General features: G+C 43.8%; 1 long non-coding RNA gene across 1 annotated transcript in view; it reads left to right on the top strand.

Annotated features, from left to right (window-relative positions):
- The first annotated feature begins 396 nt into the window (after positions 1-396).
- LOC144458216 (uncharacterized) overlaps positions 397-12,357 on the top strand; it is a 31,580-nt gene continuing 19,619 nt past the window's right edge. Inside the window, exon 1 of the long non-coding RNA XR_013487796.1 lies at positions 397-993. This is a non-coding gene — a long non-coding RNA (uncharacterized LOC144458216). The remainder of the gene's footprint in view (positions 994-12,357) is intronic.

The following is a 12,357-nucleotide window of genomic DNA, read 5'->3' on the forward strand; positions in this document are numbered from 1 at the left end:
TAACGAGCATTTATAAAGCCTTAAGAAGCTCCTTCCTGGGAAGCATGCGCTCCTGCCTCCAGTCGCCCCCGCGGCAACAAGCTCACAGCGCAAGTGACTTGCTCAGGATCACACAGGTGCTAGTTCAGCTCTCCATCACTTAACCTCTTCGCGTCTCATTTTCTCATCTACAAAATGGGTATATTGAGTTGGACGACCTGCTATGCTTAGTGCTAGACCACCGCTCCTAGTTCAGTCCCCCAGGCCCACCATGCCCCAACCAAGGGGCTCGGCGGAGGTGACGCGGGTGGGGGAATGGAGAGGTACAGAGCAGGCTCAAACGGGGCGGTGCCGGAGGGAGGACGGCAGCCAGTGAGGTTCAATAAAGTGGGCGCCCCGGGGAGGGGGAGAGGGGAGAGGATGGAGCGCGTGCACGTCCTGGCTTGGCTTCCCCTCACCCGTGATGGGCTCGGTAGCCCTGGTCTGACCAAATGAAGAGAGGCTCCTTTCACCTCCCCACTGGGTTAGTGGGCCGCCTGCTACACCGACGGGCCTCCCATGAAAGGAAAGAGCCCCCGAGAGGCTCCCGCTTCCGTCGGGGCGAAGAAGCCGCAAAGCCCAAAGGCCCCTCATGTTTTCCAAGGCATCCAGCTTCCGGCGGGGAGGCGGAGAGGCGCGGAAGGGGGCGGGGCCCGGAAAGTAGGTTGGTCACGCAAGGGTTTCTGGGAAGAGTAGGCTCATTGTCTGCATAGCTTCCTGGGAAATGTAGTCTCTGCATCAATTAATAGCAACCACAGGAAATGTCGTTTGGCCGCTACCTTCAGGTACCACGGATGTATACTAGTGACACTTGCCTGCTTTATGCAACGTCCGTTCATAGACTGGCACACTTCCTCTTCTTCTCCCCTCCATCCTTTCCATTCCCACTTTCCCGATCTGTGCGCGCCGGCAGCCGATCCTACTATATCAGGGATCTTTCAGGAGGAAAGATTTGATTCTCCGGGCGTTTTCTTGGTGATGATTCTTCCGTTTGATACTAATTCTTCCTCTTCATGACATATATGGGCCTCTGAGATCGTAGATTCTTGCTTGGTTGTGGTGCGTCTCAGGAGGTGTGGAGGCCCCGTAAGCCTCGAGCCCTATGGGAAATGTAGTCCATCCGATCCGTAGATCTTCCCGTATCTTTTTCATTCTAGTTCCGATTGATCTTTATAATGTTGTTACATTTACTTTTGATATTTTGGTATGTTGTTCTTTCCATTTCCATTGTTGTTACTATGTGTATTGTTGTCTTGGCTCTACTTGCTTCACTCTATATCAATCTATATAGATCTTTTCATGCTTCTTCAATATACCCCAATTTGTTTAGATATTGCCCGATTGATAGGCATCTACTTTGTTTCCAATTCTTAGTGTATCACCAAAAAAAAAAGTTCCTATATTTTGGAATATATGAGGACTTTTTTTCTTATAAATGGCTTCCTTGGGGTATAATCCCACTAATAGGGTCTCTGGTGCAAAGGGTATGGCTATTTTAGTCACTTTATTTGCACAATTTCAAATTTCTTTCCAAAATGGTCATACCATTTCACAAACTCCAACAATGTGTATTAGTGTGCCAATCTTCTGATGACCCCTCAGACATTGACTGTTGCCATTTTTTTAAGGTTGTTTTTTAGCCAATTTGCGGGATGTGAGGTTAAACTTCAGGGTTGTTTTGATTTGCATTTCTATTATTTGATCTTTTTTTCATGTGGATATGAATACTTTGCAATTCTTTTGAGGATTGTTCATATCCTTTGGCCATTTATTTGTGGGAGAATGTCTATTAGTTTTATAACTGTCCAGAGATGTTTAACCTTTTTGGTGTCATGGACCATTTGGACAGTCTGGGGAAGGCTCTGGTCCCCTTCTCAGTCTCCTGGTTTTTTGCTTGTTTTTTTCCTTTCACAAATTCATATTAAAGAAATGCTAAATTTCAGTTCAAGGAAGGTATAAATACAGATGGAATTATTTTTCAATCCAAGTTCATAAACTCCCTAGAATCTATCCATAGATACCTAATCAGTTTGTAGACGGAAGGCTCAGAACCCCTGATGTAGTCCAAACTTCTTATATTATAGATGAGGAAACTCAGTCTTGGAGAGGTGAATAGATTTGCCTAGCAGAGCCATTTTTCAAACATAGATTCTCTGGCTCTAAATTCATTCTTCATTCTCCCACAGTAGAATATGAACTTCTTGATCCAAGTGTTTCCTCTTGAGGTACCTGTGAGAATTGTAAAAACAAAATCAGACTAAATGATGCAGTTTGGGGTTCTGGGAACCCTGACATGTCAGGGTAGAGGGAGGCATCAGCCTGGAATGAATTCATGAACTCAAACCTTCCAGTCAAATGTCGAGGTTTATTATAACTGCAATAGAAGCAGGCAAGAATCTTAGGGGATCTGCAACTTAATGGGGGTGAGACTGATGATTATATACAAAAAGGACAATGAAAGGACCTGGCTGGGATTAAGGAGTGCTAAGTAGCCTGAAGTGGGCCAGGTGCAATAGTGAAAGTGATGGGGCAATGGGACCTGGTCCCCTAAAACCCTAAAAATCCCCCCAAACTTTCCCACACACAACCCAGCCCTTGAACTTTCCCATACTGGCTTTCACTTGAGGCATCTGTTTCATCCCAGCCCACTTAGGTGCTCAATAATCCTTTTAACTACTCTTTCACTGGCTTTCCCAACCACTTAACTCCTTTCATTGTCTGCACCTGGACCACTCCAGGTTATTTACCTTTCCTTAATACCATAAACCCCTTTCTCTGCTGTGCCTGGGCCACCTCAGGCTATTTACCACTCCTTAATCCCATCCAGATCTTCTTTCTCACTGTCTTTTCTTACCTCCATTAAATTGCTAAGATTCACTAGGAATCTGCCCTCCTTAATGGTATCAAAATAAACTGCCCCTTGACTGAAAGAAGGCTTGAGTGGTCGAGTTCTTTTGAGACAGCCCCCCCCAACCTTACATTTTGGGGTTCCCAGTACCCCAAACCACAACAAAAGGAGTATTAAGTAGTCTGAGGTGGGCCAAGAGTGACAGTGAAAGGACTGACAAGTAAAGCTAATTGGTGTCATGGACCATTTGGACAGTAAAGTGTAGTAAGTCTAGTCAAGTAAAGCTAATTAAATCTAGTTGTGCTGGGGTGGGCTGAGTGGGCCAGTTGCCTTGGGCAGAGGCCAGTGATCTGGGCTGCTGAAATGTATGGGAAAATTCAGGGACTGGATTGTTTTCAAAGACATGGTCTTTTCTTTTTAGGTGTCCAGGTCCCGTCACTCCATCACTAAACAGCCTGCATCTTTATTTTTCTTCTTTGATATTTTAGATTAGGAAAAAGGCAGCAAATGCAACTGGTCTTCTTGCTGATAAAATGTATGCAGTAGTTTGTTGATTGGACTAACAGTGAGACCATTATGTCACTACATGGCTCAGAATATGTAGGCCTATAGTAGCTTCACAATTCAGAGGATCTATTTTGTTAGAACTGAATATTTGTATTGTATTTCAGTCTAATGGCTATATACTCATTAAATGGGTATTTTCCCATCTCTCCCTTTATCTTTTAAATAAATTTATTGAATATACATGGAACTTATGGGAAGAGGAGAGTAAGGAAATAGGAGAGCATGTCTATGTCTACTGGAATATTCTATGTACACAATACCAGAACACACATTTTACTAGGCTGATTTCTTCCCCCCCCCCATAATAGTGTGTGGGATGCCACTCAAATTAAAAAATACCCTTAGAGGGTTTTCAAGGAGAAACAGAAAGTTAATGTATTTGCTATTCTCGAGAATAGGGTGTCCCTCCACCAGGATGCTCTGATGAAGGGAGACAGAATACAGAAACAGAAGAACCAGATTAAATAGCCCTAATGGGTAAAGCCCCACTTCCACCAACTGTCCAATGTTTGGTTCACAATCTATAGAAACAGAAACTATAGAAACTATATACATATCTGTATTTAGCCCCTTAGTTTACTGAAGTATTGCCAAAGAAACAATTAAAAATGTGCAGTCAAGCTAGATGCTGTGCTGTTGTGGCAAGGTTACCACTGCAACTAGAATATAGCAACAGGTGTAACAACATGATACAAAGAGGGTGTTTCAAACTTTAACTACTGAGATATGTTGTACTGTATAGCCAGGTCACCATGACTGGAATATAGCAACAGGTACAACAAGATACAGGGAAGAGGTGGGGCAAGGGGGGCGTCAGGAGTTTCAGGCTTGGCAGACTTTAACTACCGATATGACAATGGCATAGAAAGGGGGGGTACTTGGGGTTGGATTCCTGTAACTCAGGTGATTTGTAGTAAACCGAAACTTAGGCCTGTCAGGCTGCTATGCCTGCCTTGAGTCACAATACAATTTCCATTTATTCTTCTAAGAAGTTTTCACGGGATCCCTCATCCCTCTCAGCCTTATCCCAAACCTTAATTACACTGAGGAGTCTTCACTGGGACATCCCATTCAATACTAACAAACCATTTATTTATTTATTTATTTTGGCTAGGCAATTGGGGTTAATTGACTTGCCCAGGGTCACACTGTTGAGGTTTAGAGGTGCTGAGACCCCAAAATCACGATACCCGGGGCCTGCCGGAATGAATTCCACCCAGCCCTTCTTTCAGCCAAAGACAAGGTTTATTAAAGATGCCCCATACTGGCCAGACTCTTAAGGAATCTAAGTATCTGTATGGTTAATGCAAATGGCCAGATCTTAAGAATCTGAGCACCTTAATGGAGGCCAGATAGACCTTATATACAGAAAGACAATGGGAGGGATCTAGGAGTGGCCAAGTAGTCTGGGGTGACTGGAGGAGGGGTCTAAGGAGGATTTGGATGGGAGTAGCCAGTAAGCTGGGGTGACTGTGAGGAAACAGAAATGCCATGGACCTGGACCACATGGCCAAGGGAAAATGGAGCCTAGATAGCATTAAGGGTGGGAAGTGGCCGGGAGCCACAGGGAGGTAAGACAATGGAGGGCTAGGCTAGGTTAAGGGTAACAGAGAATTGGGAGATTGGGTGTAGGTGATAATGAAAGGCCAATTGATAGGATCATAGTCTCAAGTAAAGGTCAGAGATTTGGCCATATGGGAAAGTCCAGGGCTTTTCCTTTTTGGGGTCCAGGTCCCAAAGACATGGTCTTTTCCTTTTAGGGGTTCAGATCCCATCCCCATCATTTCTCCCTCAAACAAATGGGACCTAAATTCTTGGCTTCTGAAACTGCTTCTTGCTGGCAAGGGGTGTAGAGCTGTCCCTGCCTCGAGGGAGTCCCAAAGAGGAGGCTAACTGGAACCAAGCATAGGCTGCATCCAGGGGACAATGGGGGGACATTGGCTGGTACCCGCTGTTTGCTACCAAGTGTAGGTGAATGGCTTGTGGTCTGGAAGACACAAATCTGACAGAAAAGACTGCAGGGCCCAGATATAGGGAGAAGTAAAAGTGTAAGAGCCCTGTTAAAATCACTTACATTTGACCTGCAGGATTATGTGATCTTGTTACTTTTTCAAAAGTTTAAGTAACACTTTTGCAGGTAGAAGTTTTCCATCCCTGAGTTCAATAGTTACACAAATGAATTTGTCAAGAGACTGACTTTTGCTTCAATTATCACTGAAATTTTCCTTTCCAAACCAAACTGAAGATATTTCTGACTTAATTTCAGGTGTTTGGGAGTATTGAATGACTGCACATTCAGGTCAAAATAGCAAGATCTTACACACTTGCATTGTGCTTATATCTTTTGTTGTATATTTGCTCTGACTATAGAAATTTGCTATAAAAGATTTAGGGCCCAAATATTTCAGGATAAAACATCCTTAGCTCTGCTTGAATTCAGATAATTCACAGTTTTCCAACCATGCAGTATCAAATCCACCTCATAGCCAGACTCAGGAATAACCAGGTGGGTGGCATTCCTTTTCAAAGGAATGTAATGGGGAAACTGAGCCAGGAGAGTCCCATCTTAGACTGAGGCTAAAATTGCCCTCTCAGCTTTTCCTGATATAGACTTCCTACCTGTATCACATTTTCTCTGAGTAGCTTGTGGCATTTCTCTCAGAAGGTAGATTATTGATTATCGATGGATTATTGTGATCCATCAGACAACTCAAAATAAAATAATTTATGGCCCCATGAGCTTTTACCTCAAACAGCAAGTTTCATTAATCACAACTTAGGAAAAACTTTTCTTGGGCTTGTAAATTCTCAGCTAGCCATAACCCAAACAAGCTTTTTGGCAAGTTTTACACATTAAAACAATAACCAAGGATAGCCAAATTGTTTTGCTGTAACCAAATTATGAAAAATTGCATGGCATAACTGATAAAAAAGTTTACAGATTTGAAACTTCAAACAAACCTATTACCAATCAGGTTTTGTTAAATGCATTTCCAAATTACAGAGAGAATCAACATCTCATTAATAGTTAAAACTACAACTTTAAAAGATCGGGCTTACCCAAGTTCGGAGGCTGGCTAGTTTCTTTACCTTGACCCATCCCCCTTCCCTCTCTCCCATGGCTGCTGAGGGTTGAGGTGTGGGTGGGGGTGGGGGTGAGCAGGATGTGCTGAACCCCATTGGTGATGCTTCCAGGCAGAGGTTGCCTCAGGGCCCAAGGCTGTTGCCAGTGGGGCCCATGCAGTAGCTGGTGCCCTTCCCCCCCCCCACTCCTTTTTGCCAGGTGGGGGAGGGTGAATTTGAAGGTGAGGGGGGAAGGGTGAAACTCTCTTCTCCTATGAGAGGGGTTAACAAAGATACCCTCTTGACTCAAGAGAAGGGAGTGGGAGAAGGGAGTGACCCAGGGTTGTAAGGAGGTGTTTTAAAAATCCTTAAAGATCCATCACAAAATCTCCAGAATCTGCTAAAGATGTTTTTTAGCTGTTCTAACTTTTCCCTGTAGTCTCCATGAAGGAGGATCCAGGGGTGTAGAGGGAAGGGAGTAAGTAAGCCTCAGGGAACCAAAAAGCACCTGCAGTTTTCCCAATTCCCTAGCACCTAGAGAATTGACAGAATTGTGCATACGCTTCTGGATAGTACATCTATCCTTGTCCTCTATGCTGCAGCAGATGTACCCAGGTACCTGGCCTTAAACCAAACTGATGACCTGAGATCCTGAGAGCATACTGAGTGCGAGACAGCCTAGTAACTGTCTGCCCAAAAAGCATTTCCAAGTCTTCTTGGGTGCTTGGAGAGCAACTCCAACTGCAGAGCATGAAAGAGTGGGGGAAGCTTACGTACCTTCCAGTCTTGGCTGGAGAAGAGCTTGGGGTTAGGCAGCTTCCCTGTAAGGGGTGCCAAAATGTTGAACTTTAGAGGTTTAGGGGTGCTGGGACCTCAAATAATGTGGATGGAATCAAGAAGTGGCCAAGTAATCTAAAGTGGGGCCAGGTGCAAACTATGAGGGCCACAATGAAAGAGCAGTTAAAAGGATTATACTGGGATGGGCCAGGTGCCTCAGGCAAATGCCAGAGACTTGGGTCAGGAGCTTTGGAGTCCTTTTAGGGGTCCAGTGCAAATCCCATACCCGTCATGACCAAAGACAAGTCAGTCTCTTGGAGCCTCAGTGTTCTAATCTAATACTCATATTACCTACCTCATAGTATTGTTGTTGAGGAAAGTGATTTGTTAATCTTAAAGTATTATAAACATGTGAATTGTCCTTATAATCATGACTTTTCAAGACAACTGCACAGAGTGAAGAGGAGTCCAGAACATCCAGAATGAAAATGTCCAGGGTGCAGGAATTTGGGACACAGCTGGCTCACAAGAGCCTTTTTCCAAGGGCAGAGCTAAGGGGGGACCAAACTAGGGAAGGGAAAGACTGATGATGAGAGTGACAACCAGAAGCCTAAAGGGGTAGACTCAGACATAATGAAATCTTGCTTGGCCAAAGAACAAAAGGGAGGCTCTAAAAATGTCTGTATCTTGGCCTGGGACAGAAGGGTGAATAGAATTAAAAAAAACCACAAAAACCTTACAGGTCAGAGTCTACAACATAAAAGGAAAAAGAGATATACCTCAACACACAGAAAAAAGATAACATAATGCTTGGAACTAACCCAAAAGGCTAATCTCAATAATGAGATCTTGTTTATTTTAATCTCAACCAACAACCTCAGCAACAGCCACGTAGTGACTGCATTCAAAATAACCTTGATTGAGCAGCTAGGTGGCAAAGTGGGTAGAACACTGGCCCTGGAGTCAGGAGGACCTGAGTTCAAATTAGGTCTTAGATACTTGACACTAGCTATGTGACCCCAGCTAGTCGCTTAACCACAATTGCCACAACAAAAACTCTTTATTTACATTTTACACAGGAAATTTCTCCCCCCCCCTTTTTTTTATTTTTGAGCATGGGTCTCCCTATCTCATCTGGAAGTGCAGCATCAATTTTTTTTTTTTTTTAGGCAAGTGGGGTTAAGTGACTTGCCCAGGGTCACACAGCTAGTAAGTGTCAAGTGTTTGGTCCGAGGCCGGATTTGAACTCAGGTCCTCCTGACTTCAGGGCCGGTACTCTATCCACTGTGCCACCTAGCTGCCCCTGCAGCATCTATTCAGGTCCAATCACATTGGCGTGGGAGCTTTGACCTGCTTCATTTATGAGCCTTCCCCCTGCCCCCAAACACACACCTCCAGGGCCTTACTCTATTGGTGCTGGGCTTAGGTTGGGTACTTGATTAACTTAGCCCACTGTAGCTCAGATTGGGGTGATCCATTAGCTCCAGCCTCTTGGGCATCAGGGACCATGGATATTTGCCACTTCCCCTTTTGCCCTCCCCTTAGACGTTTCCTCCCTAACAAGAATGAGTGTGTAGAAAATGTAGTTTCTCTCGTAACACTGGAGAGATAGGAATGAGGCTCTTAATAAGTCAGGGCTTTATTTTGGTATCCAAGTAAATAGTCTCAAATTAATGTTAAGTGTCACCAAGTATACACACATACTGTGGTCTCTCAACCCTGTGTCTGTAAAATGTCACCACCAGAGTGTATATGTGTGTGTGTATGTGTGTGTGTATATATATATTCTGTCTGTTTCTCTGTCTCTGTCTTTTTTCTCTCTTCCCTCCACCACTCCCAACCTTTCCCCCTCTCCTACCCTCTCTCCCTCTCCAGTGGCTCAGTGTATAGGGCACTGGGCCTCGAATGAGACATTTATATAGCACATAGCACAGTGCTTGGCATATATCTGCTCATTAAATGCTTGCTTCCTTCCTCCTTTCCTTCCTTTCTGCCTTCCTTTTTTTTTTTTTTTAAAATTGCATTCGAACAATGTGGCTGGCCCGTTAGAGTTGTGCTCTCTGAAGCAGAGTTTGAATGCTTGGCAGTTTAGTTCAAGAAAGGACCTCAGTGACATCTTATCCTGCTAGGTGATATTCAGAATCTTCCTAAGATAATTCAAATGGAAGTAATTTAGTTTCTTGGCAAAGCGCTGTCCAGGTTTCACAGGCATACAACAATGAGGTCAGCACAATGGTTCTGTAGACCTTCAGTTTGGTAGTCAGTGTAATACCTCTTCTCTCCCATACGTTCCTTCAAAGTCTCCCAAACACTGAGGTAGCTCTGGCAATGCATGTGTAACCTCGTTATCAGTGTGTACATCCCTGGAAAGTACACAACCAAAAAGATTATTTTACGGAGATCTCACACAGGGCAAGCGTTCACACAGTGGTCAGAAGAAGCCATACAAGGACAATCTCAGGGTCTCTCTTAAGAACTTTGGAATTGAGTGTGTGACATGGGAGACATTGGCACAGGACCACTCAGCATGGTGCACCCACATCAGAGAAGGTGCTGTGCTCCATGAGCAGAGCAGAATTGAAACAGCTCAAAGGAAATGCAGCATGTGCAAATTTAGAGAATCCACACAGATGTTCACACAGGCTATTTGTGCCTGACCTGTGGTAGAGCATTCTGAGCTCGTATTGGTCTGATTAACCACAGTCGGACACACCGAAACTTGACCGTAGCACAGTGATGTCATTTTGCTCCTCTGAGAACAAAGGACAGCAACCAACCTTCCCTTTATAGCAACTGTTTCCCTCTCAGAGCTGTTTTGGTTAGCACCTCATTTATGTAGTATTATATATTATGATTATCTGTATTAGTGGCTGATATTTCTTTTTTTGAACTATGAGCTTCATGGGAGCTGGGAACTAGATTTTGTATTTCCCTTATTGCCTAATGCTGCTTACCATAAGTGGCTTACTAAATGTTTGTTGAATGAATATGTGAGGATTTAAGGCTATGAGGTTGTTGGTCCTTCCAGAGACTTAACTAAATTCTCCTTTTACTGCCATCTTCTGGCCAGGTCTGAAGAACAGCATATACTAAAGGCCTCAAGACGCATACCCTTTCCCTCTTAAAAAATAGGCACCATTACTAATTTAAAGATTCAAAAAGACAGAAGTTAAGAACTTCTCTATACACACACACACACACACACACACACACACACACACACAGAGACAAAGACAGAGACAGATTCAGAGAGAGAGAAAGTGAGTGTAGTGTGTGTTTGTGAGAACATTTTTACAAACTCTCCCTGGTCCCACCCTCCCGACATGATAGCCAACTAGATGGCACAGTGTATAAAGCTATGGGCCTAGCATTAGGAAGGCCTGAGTTCAAATGCAGTCTCAGACACTTATTAGCTATGTAACCTTGGGCAAGTTATTTAACCTGTCTGCCTCAGTTTCCTTATCTGTAAAATGAGGATAGTAATAGCACATACTTTCCAGGGTCATTATAAGCATCAAATGAGATGATAAATATAAGGTGCTTAGCATAGTACCTGATACCTAGTAAGCAATAATAGATGATTATTCCTTTCCTTTCTCCCTTCCAGTGAATCTGAACTCCTAGAGATTCAAACTCATTTCCTGTTCTCTACTGCCTGAACCCTTATTCTCATTCTTTTCTCCACTCTAAAGCTACCTCCCCCTTCCCCTGTGCTCTTTAGAATGCCTGCTCCATAGGCAAAAACTTGTTTCATCCTAAATTTCTTCCTTTCCCACTCTTTCCATCTTTTGCTTCTCACTGAGACTTGCCTTGATGATACAGACTCCATGGTCACTCCAGAACTGGCTGCACTTTCCTCATTCTCCCTATCTCACTGGTGAAGGTGAGGGAGTTGGAATACTCTTTACTCCAAAATTTTTTTTTCTACTACCATCACTTTCCTCCTTTGAGGTTCACTTAATTCCTCGATCTCCTGTTCTTCATCTGTACCATGACCTCTAATCCCTTGACTCCTTAGTTCTCTCCCAGGCCTTCACTCCTGTGCTAGCTACGCTCACCTTCATTCCCCATCTTGACTCCTTGGGGAACTAGTTCAACTCTGCATTGTTCTCTTGATTCCCTCCCCCCCAATCATATCGCTGATCTTGCCTTGCCAAGGCTCCACTTCAGATTTCTTCCACTGTGTGCCTTCACACCCACACATGTGCTGCTGAACGAAGGTGAAATAATTCATGACATTGTGCTGAGTCCATTACACATGTATGTTCAATAAACTCAAATAGGCCTCTATTTAACTCATTATCCCACTCACCGAAGCAGCTCTTCTAAACCTTGTCAATCCTCATGAAACCTCCAATGGTTCTCCTTTCCCTCACACTCTCAGATGAAAAAAGTTAAGGCTATTTGCCGAAAGCTCCCTTTCTCTCTTTCTCCTCATCTTATATCACCCATATACCTTCTTATTACCCTCCTTCACCCCTTTCTCAAATGAAGACGTGACACTTCTTTTTGCCAAGACAAACTTCTCTACATGCCCAAGTGATCCCATTCCATCTAGTCTTCTTGAGAGGTTTCTGTATCATCCCCACTTTCTCACTTATCTGGGCTCCTTCCCTGTTTACTAGCTGCTTCCCTCACTCAATCCATTCATCTCTGATATCTATCATCTCATGTCTTTCCTCTGTTTCATGGCTAAACTGCTTGAGATGACTGTCTATAATAGGTGTCTCCTCCACTTCCTCCCCTCTCACTCTCTTTAATTCTCTGAAGTCTGGCTTCTCAATCTCTTCATTCGGTCAAAACTACCCTATCCAAAGTTACTAACAGTCTCTTAACTACCACATTTAACTGGCCTTTTCCCATTCCTCATCCCTTTTGACCTCTCTGCTGCTTTTGACATTATTGCTGATTCTCTTCTCCTTGATAACTTTCTTCTCTCTAGGTTTTTGTGATCTCTCTCTTTCTTTCTCTCTGACTCTCTCTGTCTCTCTCTCTCTGTCTGTCCCTCTGTCTGTCTGTCTCTCTTCTACCCCCTCCCCCGCCCCCACTCCTGTCTGACTGTTCTTTCTCAGTCTCCTTTGCTA

The sequence above is a fragment of the Phascolarctos cinereus genome, unplaced genomic scaffold (genome assembly GCF_003287225.1).
Source record: "Phascolarctos cinereus isolate Bilbo 61053 unplaced genomic scaffold, phaCin_HiC Scaffold_726;HRSCAF=1367, whole genome shotgun sequence".
NCBI classification, from domain to species: Eukaryota; Metazoa; Chordata; class Mammalia; order Diprotodontia; family Phascolarctidae; genus Phascolarctos; species Phascolarctos cinereus.